Source organism: Sus scrofa, chromosome 1 (assembly GCF_000003025.6).
Source record: "Sus scrofa isolate TJ Tabasco breed Duroc chromosome 1, Sscrofa11.1, whole genome shotgun sequence".
In the NCBI taxonomy this organism is placed as follows: Eukaryota; Metazoa; Chordata; class Mammalia; order Artiodactyla; family Suidae; genus Sus; species Sus scrofa.
In genome coordinates, this window is record NC_010443.5 from 213,593,387 (window position 1) to 213,609,747 (window position 16,361).

Below are 16,361 nucleotides of genomic sequence, written 5' to 3' on the forward strand. Positions count from 1 at the left end.
TTCTCCTCTTCTCTAGGGGGCTGTGACCATAATGAGCGGTTTTGTTAGCAGTTGGCACCGTGCTCAGGGCCTCTGAATATGTTTCCTCTGGAAGTAAATCCTGAGACACTGTGGGATCCTCCTTGGCTACCAGCCAGCTTTTCAAAGAGATTATTGATGTGACTTCCTTACCATTTCCTCTCTCTTAATGCCCTTTTTCTTGTGCATCTAACTGCTTCTACTGTTTTGCCTTTTCTTTATTTTAATACTCTTACCAGCCCAGTGGTAAAGATATTATGAGTGATATAACTCAAACCAAGATTAACCAGTGGGTGATGCCCATGAGTAAACATTGCTTAGACCCATTAGAAATTTCTTGAGTTTGGGGGATATTTCTATGTTTAGAAAAATGCACAATGTCACATTGAGCCCAATTAAACTTCCAAGCCCTTGTAGCTGTCACAGCAGCTGTTCTAATGTACTGTTTCCGACAGCTGTCGTGGAGGACGGTATTCAAACACATCAAGCAGAACTGACAACTTTGTGGCGGGATGAAGTGTGTGCGAGTGTAAGGAGAATTTGGTGGTGTACAGACCCACAAAATTTGGATTATTGGACTCAATTTAGGAAACCGAGATTGTGGTCAATCGGCTTGCCGATTAATGTGAAGCTCACCATCTCCTTCGTAATTAGGAAATCGTTAGGTCTACCTTGTTTACATATGTCTCTTTTCCCATCTGTCCTTTGGCCTTTTTGGAAGAGACAGTGGTGGAACAAGGCATGTCTTGGGCTTGCACTCACCAACATGTTTGGTAGTGGTTCAGCTCATGTGAGAGGTGGCCATTCTCTCTGGGAGTCCCCTAGTGTTATTAAAATGTGTAACATCTGCTGTCATTAACATTTCCCTCCACTGGCTATTTCAGTGATATGAAATTTGATTCATGTTAAGGATGTTTCAAGGACAAGGATCCTGGTGTCATGTTGGCCCCTATTTATTAATTGCATTTCGACAAGTATTTCCTCAATAGCAGCCAATTTCTTTGTTCAAATAGGGGCTCTGTTTTCTGTAGAGAGCTGTCCAGGAGTAAAAGGAATACTGTTAATAATAGGATACATATGGAACATAGATGTTTTAAGCACATTCTCTGGTTAGTAATGTATATAGTCTCCTAATTAGCACTTGGGAGTGTTAGTTTAAGGTGAAGCCAAGGAATTTCTAATACAATGCCAGCAAATAATTAACTGGGATAAGACCCCAATGAAAGACGTTTGTGTTATTTTAAAGCTGTTTGTCAAATTCTATTTTAAGGTTGAAATCTAAATTTAGTTTTATTAAGAAAATCAGGCATATGGCTTTATTTTTCTGTTTTGGCTAGAGTGAGAAAGTCAGTTGTTTTACAGTTGTTAATTTTTGGCAAAAACATATGAAGACCCAGGGAATTCACTTCAGTATCAGATCCCAGTTATAATATTCATATATCCATGAAGTTATCCTTCCAGATAAGTAAACATAATCTTCTACCAAGTAGCTTTGCTTTTGCTTAATTCTCTGGTGGAAAGTGGCAGACGGATGTCAAACGTTTAGGAACAAGTACTTTTAAAATAAAAAATTATGTTTTAAAAACAGTCCAGACTACAGATGATCATCACCTACCCCTTCCTGTATTCCTCCCCTTCTCCATCTCCCTCTTCTGCTCTGTCAGCAAATCTCCTGTCCATTGGAGTCTTAGACAAGAAATAACAAAGGCCAAATTAGCGATTGTTAGTTCGATTATTTACCATGTTATATATTTACATGATACCAGTTCTCAACCTCAAGATGTAACCTGAGAAAGAACCTGTTCTTTCTTCCTCGGCCTATCCCCCTACAGAGAGGGACAGGCTTCTTTGCCAGATTAATTTTGTTTAGTTTTGCCCTTGTCTACTCAGCCTTGCTTTAGGATATTTTCTCTTTAACCCATGCATTTGGCCTTGTTGAACAGCCTGTGTAACCTGAGCATTCCTGGTGAAAGAGGAAAAATCAGCCATACTTTTTGAAGCACATTTGATTTTATTTATTTTGGCTTTTTAGGGCCGCACCCATGGCATATGGAAGTTTCCAGGCTAGGGGTCCAATCGGAGCTATAGCTGCTGGCCTAGCCAGAACCACAGCAATGCCAGATCCGAGCAGTGTCTGCAACCTACACCACAGGTCACAGGAATGGCTGGATCCTTAACCCACTGAGCAAGGCCAAGGATCGAACCCACAGCCTTATGATTCCTAGTCGGATTCATTTCCATTGCACCACGATGGGAACTCCTTGAGGCACATTTTAAAAGAAGAAAGGACATCTCTTATTAATTGCCTGGGGGATATATGTGGTACGTGAAAGCACATGGTAGAGTTGGAGATAGAATTTTCACCACTAAGAATATTTAAAGAACAACTGATAAAGTAGGATCTAGATTTCAATCCATTAGGTTGTGCCATTACCTTCTCTTAAAACACTGAAAAAAAATCAGGATATATGTAGTACTGAAGAAAAATTTGATTTCTTCACTATCATATAAAGGTGATATTTCTTAGGCTTCTGTCACCTGGGTCACTGGTTTGTTTTCCTACTCTTTGGTTAGTCCATACAGCCATAGTTTTTTTCTTCTTATGTAACTATACTTTTTCTTCATACAAGGAATCAGAAGTCATATTTTAAAATTTAATAGCTTGTCAGAGCCATTTGAGAACTTTGAAAATTTTTTTAATTTTGTTCTCTTTTGAGGAAGAGGGTTACAAATGCAGGTGGGGAGTGGGAAGGAGCCACTCAAGTGTACTACTTAACTTAATGTGTTCAACTCATTGCTTTTTGAAATGATTAACTCCGAAGAGCCAAGGAGTCAGGACTATAATCTCTGTGGAACACCATCACACAGTGCTGGTGTGATGTTGCATTAAGTAGGAGAGCTCTCATGAGTGTTGGTTCAAGCCAAGGTTGAGAAATGGTGATAATATCCCTTTAGCAGAAAATTACAGTCTTTGCCATTGCCAATTTAAAGTGCCTCGCAGGTTCCTGCTATTATTTTCAAAGCCTAGATATGTGCATGGATCTTATTGCTTTTCATTTCTGTGTCTGGAACACTCAGAATGATTCTGCTTGTTCCTTGAATGCAACTACACGTGGTAGAGCTGTGGCCTCAGGAAACAGTCAAGTGTGACTTCTCTTTGAGCACCAGGAGTAGCCCTTCCTCATGCCAGGCCAACCAGTTTTCTGTAGTGGTTTGACTGAGGTCATTTCTGGAATAATATACAGGCAAATTCCTCCCAGCAGACAGGGCCATTTCACACTGAGAACATTCACAGCTTATTAAATATGTCCTTTAGTTTTTATTTTAAATTATGAGTGTTTGGGTATGTATGATGTATGTGTGGATGTTTGAATGTACGTGTTTAGGTCACAGTCCATTGAATCATCATTTAAAAGGTAAATTGCTCTTGGGATGATGAAAATGTTCTAAAATTAGATTGGGATAATGATACTAATTGAGTATAAACATACTAAATACCATTGAATTGGTCACTTTAAGTGGTTGATCAGTAGGTTGTATGAGTCGTATTCCTATAAAGCTATTTTAAAAAGAAAAGGTAAACCAATGCTTAATCCAGTTCTCTGGTTAGACTCCTTTTAGTTTAGTTGTCACCTGAACACCGAAAAGTGTGCTGGTTCCTTCAGGCTAGTGAGAATAGACGTGCTTATTGAGGAGAGTAGGAAGAAAGCCAGCTCATTTTCCATGCTTATCAATGCCTTCCTTGTTTTCCTTTGCTCTGACTTTACTGAGGTGTGGCAAAGTAAAAACATTGCTATTCCCTCCTTGTTCCTCCCCTCCCTTTAAAGTAGCTCAATTAGCAGCATCCAGCTGTCTTCAGCAAGAAAATATTCTAGCTATTTTACTGATCCTTTAGTCCCAATGTGGAATTTTCTGTAGCTTTCTGAATTAATTGCTCCCAACAGAGCTGAACCTACCTAGTAAGGTTAAGAATATGTCATACAATCAACAAATGTGTATACTTCAAAGTATTTTATTGTGTGTAGAGGGACTTTTTTTTTTTTTTTAAATCCAAAGTATGACATGTTTGTTATCTTTTCTCTCTCTCTCTCTCTTTTTTTTTTTTTTTTTTTTTTTTTTTTTGTCTTTTTGCTATTTCTTGGGCCACTCCCGCAGCATATGGAGGTTCCCAGGCTAGGGGTCTAATCGGAGCTGTAGTCTCCAGCCTATGCCAGAGCCACTGCAACGCGGGGTCCGAGCTGCATCTGCAACCTACACCACAGCTCAGGGCAACGCCGGATCATTAACCCACTGAGCAAGGGCAGGGACTGAACCCGCAACCTCATGGTTCCTAGTCGGATTTGTTAACCACTGCGCCACGACGGGAACTCTTCTTTTCTCTTTTTATTTGAGATGCAGCCCTAAGGTAGAAGGTGGAACAATATCTGAAATATCTGTGAATTACTTCTTGTTATTGCTAATAGCCTGGTGATATTTGCTTATACTGGTCTATGACTTTCTTATGTCTTTCCCATCACATTCTTGGTTTCTTTAATTTTTCTCATGTAGCTGCTATTGACCTGACACATTTCAAATAAGCTTGATTTAAGAGCCCTCATTCTTCTGCCATGTTGTCCCCAACCAGTGTCCATCTTGAAATAAATAATTAAAGAGGAAAGTACTGGTGACTGGGTGGAAACCAATTTTCTCTTACCTATGATTTTATCTCCTCTCTTTCATTAGCTTACTTTAGTTCTATTTATTCATTCATTAAACTAGTTTGTGTGTGTGTGTGTGTGTGTGTGTGTGTGTGTGTGTGTGTGTGTGTTTGAGCATGTGTGTCTGTGCCCCTACTTCATGGAAAGCTTTGTGCATAATGTTAGGGATATAGAGATTTAAAGAAGTATAGTCCCATACCAGCTTGCGATCATCCTTCAGATTCATAGCTCACTTTTCAGAACTCTCTCAAGCAATATTCTTAGATTTTTATCTCCAGGCAGGAAGTAGTGCTTAAGAAGAGGAACTCTGAAGCAGGAGTGTTCATATCCTGCCTCTGCTATACAGGTGTTCTGACATGGTATATATGTTCAAGGTACATATCTCTGTGCCTCTCATCTGTAAAACGAAGATGGAAAATGGTGCATGCTTAGTACGGTTAGCTTAAGTTTAAATAAAAAGCTGCTTATAAAGCATTTTGAATAATAGGGTTAAATATTCCCTAGATGTTAATTGCTATATGCTTTTTTTTCTTTCATTAGCTTGTATCATTTCCAAATTAGAAGCATCTATGTTTAGATCTCTGTGGACATTGTTGATCCCATTAGCTTCATGATTTGAACAGTATCTTTTAAACATATAAATGTGTATCGGAAGTTCCTGTCGTGGCGCAGTGGAAACGAATCCGACTAGGATCTGTGAGGTTTTGGGTTCGATCCCTGGTCTCACTCACTGGGTTAAGGATCTGGCATTGCCGTGAGCTATGGTGTAGGCCAATGGCTACAGCTCTGATTAGATCCCTAGCCGGGGAACCTCCATACGCCGTAGGTGCAGCCCTAAAAAAAAAAAAAATAAATAAATATGTATCTTTATATATATGCCTCCAAAGAACATCAACTGATTGGCTCATTCATGTATTTAATATTCCCTTTAATAAATGTTTATTGAACACATTTCTTGTGTCAAGCATTGAGTTTACTACTGAGTGTACAATGCTGAGATTAAAAGATATGATCCTTGCACCTAGAAGGCTTAACCTTAACCTCTAGAGGAACAGACAAATATTTAACATTAATCTCAAAATTTTTACACTTTCTGTGATGAATGTTTTGAGGGACGAAAGTAGGGAGGTTAGTGTTTTAACTATTCAAAAGAATAATGAAAAGCTTTCCTAAAGGAGGGATTTATTTTTTTATTTATTGTGAAATAATTTCAGACTTATATGTTAAATTTGTATAGGAATTTCCCATGTACCCATCACCTGTTTTTCCCCAGTAATGACTTGTTATACAATGACAGTGTATTATCAAAATCAGGAAATCAACATTAGCACAATACTATTAACTAATTATAGATTTTACTAGTTCTTACATCAGTTTATTTTTTTTAAGTTGTAGTTCTCTTAAATTTGATCACATGCATAGTTCTGAAGGGATAATTTTTGACCTCACATCTTATAATAGAAGTTAACAAACTACACCTGAAAGAGCTGCTAATGTTCAAGAAAGAACAGGCTCTTATACTCCAGGGCAGGAATAACTTAAGTGTATCCTGGGGACTAAAAGAATGGGGGTGACTGGATCCCAGGCAGAAGGAGAGAGAATTCAAATAAGGCTGTACAAGAAAGTAGGACCTTCTAATACAAGGCCTCATAGCACTTCTTCCAGATCTTTGTTTTTATTCTAAGGACAGTTAGGGAAATGACAGAAAAACATTGCATTTAAAAAAAACCTCAGTGTAACTGAAGGGTGGAGATATGCTTTGGAGCCAGGCTAGCCAGAGTGAACTTGAGATCTTTTAAGAGGGTAGTTGGAAATTAAGGAAAAGATAGGGAATAAGGAAACAGAGTGATGGAGGTTAGGGAGGCCAGACTGCTTTGAAAGTCAAAAAATAATTTTAGTTGACTTTTGTGGAGATAAATTCTCCTAACACTTGAACCACCAACAAATTATTATAATTCTAAGTGAAAGAGAAAATCAAGCTAATGAAGAACAAATAATCCTTTAACATGTCATTGTTTTTCCCTGCAAATGTATCACTGCTTATTCCTATAATTTCTCTTCTTGATTGTTTAATCTTATTTAAACTTACCTTTATGTTAATATTTGTAAAACAAAAATACATTGGAATCCAGAATCAGTTATAAATCGTGAATGAAGTTCATAACCTTACTACAAAAGGTATTTCAATTTAGTTTTCTTCTTTGACAGAAGCTTTAAATTCACTCTATGGTTCATGATGGGTTTTGCATAATCACAACATAGTGTTGTGACAGTCATTTTATACTGCAGTTATGAAATCAGCCAGATCCTGATTCTTGTTATCACAGAATTTACTTTTTAGTTGAAGTGGGGCTGGGTGGGGAGGAGGAGACCTGTAGCAAGATAAGGTTATGTACAAAAGAAAAATGAACAGTATGGCATTGATATTATAAATGCTGCCGAGACAATAAAACAAGGCTATTGGCTGTGTGAGTAAAGGGGGCTATTGGGGGACGGGACAGAGCATTCCTTCATTTTATATCAAAGAAGGTGCTGCTTAGTGAGACACAACACATACACTGAGTGTTGGCAAGGAAGCAGCCATGAAAAACTGGAGTTGAAAACATCCAGGCAGATAGAACAGTGATTCACAGAGGCCTTAAGGAAGGAAGAAGCCTAGTGTGTTCAAAGGCTAAAATAAATTCCAAAAGACTGAAGCATAGCCAGTAAGAAACCATAGTTAGGGGAGGGAGGGAGGGGCTAGGTCATGTGGCCTTCTAGGCTTAGAAATGGGTTGGATTGCTGAGCAAGTATCTAAGGAAACAGATATTCCTGGGAATATCTACCTGTGAAATTTGAGTTGGGCACCACTGTCTTCTACTCAAACAAAATAAATATTTCTTTCACAAACAGTGCATTGAAGGGTTGATGCAGTCTCTGATCAGCTCATTTTCTAAACTGCTTGACTGAAATTTCCTTTGTGCCATCCCATATAGACTTTGAACACTGAAGCCTTTGGTTCACAGAAGCAAAAATAGCTACTTTTAGCTCTTTAGCTCTGGCCAGTTTTGTTTTTCCTTTAAAGCAGATGATAGTTTTACACTGGAAACATATAATTAGGTCTGCATTTCACTTTATCAACATCCGTAGTTGGAGAGAAGGGTATACGAGAAAAGCTGGACTGTAATCGGAAGGCAGTAGCCGACACAGATTTGCAGGGGAAAAGGAAACTGGAATAGAGCTTTTCTCTATATACTTTCATTTAATCAAGATTATAGCAATAGGATCCCTAAGTGATTCCTATATGGAAAGTATATTCTCTGTATAGAAGAAAGAATTTTAATAAACTCTTTCTTGGTAAATCTCTTTTATTTGGGGGAAAAAAACCTTTATTGCTTATGTGATTTAACATACCAGGACTTAGTTTTAAGCCCAGTGCGGCTGTAAGGTAATAAATAAAATAAGGATTATTAAACCATAACTTAAATGTGTTTTCTCTAAAATAGTACATGGGGTTAGCAACCTGATTTGGCTTAAATTTTGGCCCCTTTGCTTACCTGGAACAATATCCTTAATTCTTCTGACCCTTTGGAGACTTTCATAGCTCTCACAGGTTCCTTTGAGATATAAATGAAATCCAATATGCGAAGTACTGTGAGTGCTTGATGTATGGCAGTTATTTAGTAAAGCTTCATTTTTATTCCTTTGTATGTACCATAGTGCCTGATGTATGCAGAAATCAATTATCTAGCATTTTCACCTGTTGAGATGATTTTCAGTTCAGGAAATGTCCTTTAAGCAGCAACAAACAGAACAACACAAAAAGCATCCATACATAGATAGGTATTATAACTTTTCTGCTGAACTTTTAGTGAAATCTCTCTGCACTATGTTTACGCCATCAGTGTAGCTCAAAGTTTCTCAAGCTTAACACTATTGAGGGTTGGGTCCTATGTTGGGTGAGGACTGCCCTGAGTATTGTATGAAATACAGCAACATCCCTGGCTTCTACCTAGTGACAATCTAGCCCCCAGTCATGACAACCAAAATGTCTTCAGATATTGCTCAGTGCCCCTTGTGGAGCAAAATTACCCCTGGTTAAGAACAGGAATAATGCGTAATCTCTGGTACAGAGATTTCAAGAGGGAGATAACTGCCCTTTTGACAAAAGAGGGGAATTTTGTCTAGGATATGATAGGCCTTTCACAAGTTCTTGAAATCAGCTGTGCCATTTGAGAAAGATAAATCTTAGCTCTGCTTAATATCTTGTATAACCAGAAACAGATTGCCTAATTTCTTCATGTCTCAGTTTTGTTGTCCTGGGGTATTGCACGGTAATTGCAGGGCTGCTGTGGCGATTAAACATTAACCAGTGTAAGGTGATTAGAAGTTCTCCTCACACATAGTAAGCACTAAATAAATATTGGCCACTTGTTTTTATTATATTAACTGTGTATTTTGTAGTATATTAATTTGATTTTGATACATTATTTTTATTTTATGATGCTTTATTTTAGCAACAAAATCCAGTTTTAATCTCATAGCAGTGATCATATAATACCTTCTTCTTGTATAATTTTTAAATGCTTTATATCTTTAATATAATTTGTTCCTGAAAGCGCTAGAAGTAGGCAGGACCCCTTTTATCATCCTCACTTCTCAAATAAAAGAAGCCAAGGGTCAGAGCTGTTGACCTGCCTGAGAGTAAAAAGGTGAGCAAGTGATGGAAAAGGCCCTAGACCTTAGTGCTCTTGACTCTTCCAAGGAAGAGACAGAAGAGTTATAAAAAGCAAGCACAGGACCTCAAAATGCATAGCAGCCAGAATTGTGAACAGAGGTCCCAAAGGAGCTACCACTACCTGCTGTAGTGACCCATCACCTGCTGTGGTGGCCCTCCTGCCTTGGAGGCCCATCCCCATTGTAGTTGTGCTTGAACTTCATTGATGGAGTGAGGATTTAGAGTCATGGAGGAAAAATTATACCATATCCATAGTACCATATATGCATATCCATACCACATATGCATTAGAGAGGCACTGAATGACTTTTAGAAAGGCTTCTGTCCTGTTCCAATTAAAATAAGAAGAAAATACTGTCAATTTGGAAATTTTGGCATTCTGTGTAACTAGTGTCTTATTATAAAACACTTTTTAGTTTTCATTAGGCTGGCTTGCTGTTCTTACCTGTCAGTGTGATTTAAAATTGTCAGTTTAAGATTTTATCACCATGATCATGATATGACCATCCTCCTAGTCGTGTTCTGGTACATTGGAAATCATGGCCAAACTATTTTATGGTTCCTTTCAAGGTAGAGTCATATTCCCCTCTCCTTGAAAGTGGGTCAGTTCCTTGAGGTGCTTTGACAGATGGAATGATGCAGAAGTGATGCCCTCCTTGTCCTTGGCTGAACCCTAAGAGTTTGGGAGCTTCTGCTTCCACTCTCTGGCACCTGGAGTCCTCATAGAAAGATGCTCCGCTATCTTGCTGGAATGATCCCGTGGAGAGAAAGAAATGCTCAGGCAGTCAACACAGAGCGTGGCCAGCCATCAGGTAAAGAGACAGATAGGTGAGCAAAGCCATCTTGGCTTTCCATCTGGAGTCCAGCCTTCTCCTGATGATTGACAACCATGGGTGTGACCTCAAGTGAGACAAGGAGAAGTGCCTAGCTGAAGCCGACAAGGCAGAATCCTGTGCAATTGAGTCTTTGTCTTAAGCAAGTTTTGAGGTGGTTTGGAATACAGCAATAGATAACTGAAACATGTAGTGATTATTGTCATGAAAATGAAGCATCTACCAGCTTGAAGAGCAACCTTGAACTTGTCCTTGCTTTATTTTTTCTTCTCTGGCTCTGGACCACAGATGACATTCTAGATATCAAGTGTTTAAAGGTAGTCTTTTCTTGAGTAGATGAACATGTGGATATACAGCAGTCAAAGCTCTACCAAGTGCTGAAATTCTGAAACCTTTCCACATTTTGCAAGCCTTTTGACCAGAGGTTGGCAAATGATTTTTTTAAAGGACCATATAGTAAATATTTTTGGCTTTGTGAGCAGCTGGTGTCTGTAACGACAATCCAGCTCTGCTGTTAAAATCAGAAGATAGTCACAGATAATACCTAAAGACACGAAAGTGGCAGTGTTCCAATAAAACTTTAATTACTAACATGCTCAGTGTGTCAGATTTGGGCTGAGGGTCACAGATTGATGACACTTGCTTTTGACCTTATTTACAAGCTCTCACCAGACATTGGGGAGTAAAGAATGTTTATAACAGCAAAAGACCTTGTTTTAACACGGTGAGATTAGTTAAGGGAAAGAGACATGTTTAATTTGCCTCTTTTAGCACTTTGCTTTGTTAGTAATATTTATTGGGAGCAGATTAATTAGAATAAATAAGTTCCAGAAACACAGCTCTTGATAAACAGAGATGTTTAATAGCCCTTAACCTTTAGAATTTATGTGAAAGAAACTTTTCATATTTTCTGCACTTTATGTCTTTATTTTGGGGGTGTTTCAGGTACTTGGCTGTTAGTGCAACTTCAGATTGCAAACTCCTGACAAATGAATAATTTATCAGCTATGGGATAATTTTTATTGTACTGTGAACCTGGCATTTGGAACTATGAACATCTTAAATACAGAGAAAAAAGCACCAGGAAGTACAGATTTGATGGGAATGTTGCAACAGGGTCTGTAAAGAATCAGGTTTGTAATCATGGGTATTGAAGCCTGATAATGGTTTCGTAAAGGCAAGCAAAAGCAGAAACCTCATGGTGAATTTGACCACATTGTGGGTACCTCTGTATAGATGGCTTCTGTACTGTCTCAGTGCTCATAAATCCAAAGAAAAATAAAACTCCAGTAAGAAGACACCACTGATCCAGCAACAATCCTCAGAAATATTGCCTAGGACCCAGACATCAGCAAATTGAAAGGCCTTTTATGGGGCATGGAGAAGGGGTGGTTTGCAATTAATTGTAATTGGAATCCCTGACTCACATGAGAATATTTTTTTTTTAATTTTTAATTTTTTTGCTTTTTAGGGCTGCACCTGTGTCATATGGTAGTTCCCAAGCTAGGGTTCTAATCGGAGCAATTGCTGCTGGCCTACACCACAGTCCACAGCAACTGGGGATCCTTAACCCATTGAGTGAGGCCAGGAATCAGATCTACATCCTCATGGATCCTAGTCAGGTTCATTAACCACTGAACCATGAAGGGGGAACTCCTATTTTTTTTTATTTAAAAATTTTTTTTGTCTTTATAGGACTGCACTTGCGCACAGAAGTTCCTGGCTAGGGTCACATCAGAGCTGCAGCTGCTGACCTACACCATAGCCACAGCAACACCAGACCTGTGCTGCATCTGTGACCTACAGCACAGCTCATGGCAACACAGGTTCCTTAACCCACAGAGTGAGGCCAGGGATTAAACTCTCGTCCTCATGCATACTATTTGGGTTTGTTACAGCTGAGCCACAACAGGAACTCCACATGGGAAAATTTTAATTACCAACTATTGCCAGTTTGTCCCAGTGACTAGTAGAAAGCACATATTTCTGAAAACAGTATGAAGGACCTAACTCTATTGTCATTACCATAGAGGTTGTTTAGATTTGTATGAAGGAGGACTAATGAGATTGAACAAAAATTTTGGCTGAATATGAAGGTGGATGAGTAATGGTTAAGTCTATTTGACTAGGGAGTAAAATCTCAAGAGAAAGAATGAGAGCCCCACCACATGAATCATTTGAAGTAAGAGGCAGAAACCACCATGGAGAACTCCTGCTTCTGAAATAATCAAGACTACATCAGCACAGGGATATAAAAAGATCATTTAGTGATTGCACAACACATAATTCTTTTTGCATTTTAATTGTTCTGATTTGGAATGAATGATGGAAACAGGAAGGGTATTATGATAATTATAATAAAACAATTGCTTGTATTCTGGGATCTATTTTTTCCAGAGAGTTTGCGGTTTAACAAATGGATCTGATGCCACCATTGGGCAGGGAGTAAATTGGCTCACTTCCTTCTGGTGTGTTTACTGAGGCCACTAGGCTTCTCTTTGTGGCCTCAGAGAAGCTTTCACTAATTACTCAAAGTCACCAACATTCTGTTGAACTCAAAAAGTGTTTTTTGTTTTTCCAGCTTTGCAAATATTCCCCACTTCTCCCTTTCTGACTGCATAGATATGCCATACCAAATCTTACTGACTCTTCCGGCTCCATCTTTTCTACCATTTTCATCCACTCTCATTAAGTGCCCTTGTATCCCAGGTACTTGTCGATAACAAGAAGATGGAACTAATCTCAGAATAGTGGGAGAGGCAATCAAGAGATACTTACAGCACGGGGAAATGTGTGCAGTGGTTGACATACAGAAGCAGTGTTGCCAGGAGCAGGTTGTGGTTGGAATTTGCAGGGAATGTGAACAGGTCTGGTGGAGATAGAAACATACTGGAGGGCATTAAGGCAAAGCTGAGGAGCTTGGAGCTTGCCTGGTAAATCAGTGATCCCTGAAGTGCTCTGGACTCACTTGGGAATAAAAAAATAGCTGCATAGACCCTGCACTGACCTTGTAAATCCAAGTATATGAAGATAAGGACCAAGCACTGGTGTTTTTTGTTTTGTTTGTTTAAATGTTCCTCACTTAATTCTCAAGCACAGCCCAGCATTACCACCTAATAAGGGAGGCAATGAAAACTTTTAAACTGGGAAGTGTTGTGGTCCCAATTGCATTTTTGATAGTTTGTGTACAGGATAAACTGGAGGGTGAGTTACTGTAAAGTCAAGCAGGATAAGGGTCACAATGGTCTGAATTGTGGCTGTTGTTATAGGATAAGGAGGCACCAGATGCAAAACTTATTTAAGAGGATTAAAAACTTGCAGGATTCTGTGATGGACTGAACTTGATGTGTACTAAAAGAGTCTTGGAGCAGCTAGAGGGAAGTAGCCAGAAGAGTAGATACGTCTGTATTATTTCTCTTCCACCCCATCCCTCCTCTGCCAGTACATCCAATGCACTTAATTGTGGTTTTTGTGTCTCTCCTAACAGCTGTCATAGTTTTCATATATTACTTTTTGACAGACTTTATGGACCAATTCTAATTTTAGTTTGTCTAAAATTCTCACTTTCCATGCTTAGGCCAAGTGTGTTTACTTAACGCAGATCCTGCCTCATTGCCCTCATCTCCCAAACTGGGGCTTGAATACAGTCAAGTAAATTTTTTTTCTTTTTTTTTTTCTTTTTGGGGCCACAGCTATGCCATAAGGAATTTCCCAGGCTAGGGGTCAAATTGGAGCTGCTGGCCACAGTCATAGCCACTCAGGATCTGAGCCTTGGCTGTGACCTACACCACAGCTCACGGCAGTTCCGGATCCTTAACCCACTGAGCAAGGCTAGGAATCGAATCTGCATCCTCATGGATAATAATTGGGTTTGTAACCCACTGAGCCACATTGGGAACTCCTTAAATTTCATTGTGAAAGCAACAGTTCAACTCTTTGGAGAGTTCGTGCTGGATTTTGTGAGGGAAGCAACCACCACCACCCAGCCTCTTCCTGCCTTTTTGCAACATATCCAGGATCTTCTAATTTTCCTAGAAAAGTGGAAAGTCCAGATTTGTATGTGAAATATCCCTAGTTTTCACCTATTCACTTGGATTATAATTGTTTTTGACTATGCTTGTGGAATATGGAATTTCCTGGGCCAGGGATCAAACCCATGCCAGAGCTATGACTAGAGCCATAGCAGTGACAACTGCCAGATCCTTAACCCACTGGGCCACAAGGGAGCTCCTGAATTACAAATCATTAAGCAACAATAATACTGAGGACAAAGGAAAAACATCTTTGGGGTGGCTCTAGTTTGGGATCATACGTTTTCAATCTCTGCATAAAGTCCGTAGAAGTTTATAATATTGAATAAAATTTCTCAATCCCAGCAGTAGTTAACAATAGCAGAAAATTTAACAAAGCACCAACAGCAAACATTTGAGCTGATTCTGTTTGTGGAAAGTGAATTAGAGAATGGATTCCATTACCAGGTATCTCACTAAAATATAAAGCAGAAGGGCAAATTTAAAGTCCTTTAACTGCAATTATATAGATACTTCCGGTGAATTTGAATTGGGGATGATGAATTATTCATTTAAGTCCTTTGGTCCCCAGTTTTGTACAGTCTAAATGGGCCAGGTTAAAGACCTCAGGTGGCCCCTCATAGCCTGAGGCTGTGGAGAGAGGCCCTGCTCCCTCCCTCCCAATTTTATCCATCCCCTGGAGTCCATCCAGCTTGGTTGCTGGAGCTCCTTTTTCTCTCAGGGGCTGCTCTGACTACCCAATGTGAAGCCTCAGAATGTTTAAGGCTAAAGAGCTTTTGAACAGTTGTTCAGCCAGTGAATTAGCATTTCAAAGGCCTATGCTCAGAAGGGCACTGCCCAAGTGAGCAGCTGGGTGGAAACCAAGTTTACTCCTACAGTCCTGTCTGCGTAATAAGATATTTCTGTGAAAATGACTTTCTTTTTGTAGGAAGACTAAAGATTTGGTGCTAAAACTTTTTTCTTACCTATTTCGATTGCATTTTTTCTAGAATGTTCCTTTCACTTCATATTAAACAGATCAAATGAAGCCTGGCTGTTGCTTGCTCATTTGAGTGACACTAATCAGGAATATCTATTGTTATATTTCCCTCTGTTGTGTTGAAATGCTCTGAAGAATAACTCTGGTATTTACTAGCTAGATTACAGCATTTTTGTAAGGACATATATGTTTTATAATTTTAGTCAGAAGAAAGGCATTAGCTTCTAAATAAAAATATATTGGTTCAGATCCTGTCTTGCTATTTACTAGCTGGGTGGTCTTGGAGAAGTATATTAGTTTCTCTGAGCATATTTTTTTTATTCATTTCATATATATTCTACATCTTATACCTATCAGCCTTTTGCTGGTTGCTGGTAATTTGATAGTAAACAAATTGAACCCATGCCCTGCTATAGCTTCTAATCTAAACTTAGATTTTCATCTGTAAAACAGGGATAAAAGCCTTATCGTGCACTTGTTTCACGGGGATTAGCTGTGATAATGTGTGTGAGGTACCTGGCAATGATTAGGGGAGCATAATTGGTAGATGTAGCTGTGGGATTTGTGTCTCCCTCTTGTGCTTAGTTGCCACTGCCTTCTAATTCATTACCTTAAATTGACACAAAGCTATTTTATTCCAGAAATCTTTTTCTGCTTTCACATTGTAATTCAGAGATGTTGTTCAGGTCTGGAAGTCTGAGGTTCCTCCCTTTCTCCTTTCCTAATGTTTCACATACATTGAGCTGATTCTGTTTGTGGAAAGTGAATTAGAGAATGGATTCTATTACCAGGTATCTTATTTTTTCCAGAGAGATAATCCTATACTAAGTTTCTGGGATACACTCTTCAGTGACCAGAACAACAACAACAAAGTCTTGCACCATGAAGGTCACATTCTATGGGGCTCAAAATAAGAGACCAGAGTTGAGGAATCAGGAGTTTGGGTGTTGTGCAAGGAGGGATTCAGACGCAATTTAAAATTGACTGCTCAGGTCAAGGTAGACTTCATTGAGAAGGGGACATTTAAGCAGATTTGAAAAAGGTTGGCAAGTTAATCCTGGAGGGCTGGGTGGTTGAAGTCGGTTC

The 16,361-nt window shown here is 39.0% G+C and overlaps 1 protein-coding gene across 14 annotated transcripts in view; it reads left to right on the forward strand.

Annotated features, from left to right (window-relative positions):
- PTPRD (protein tyrosine phosphatase, receptor type D) overlaps positions 1-16,361 on the forward strand; it is a 2,180,605-nt gene that overhangs the window by 1,760,978 nt on the left and 403,266 nt on the right. The gene's annotated exons all lie outside the window — the stretch shown is intronic.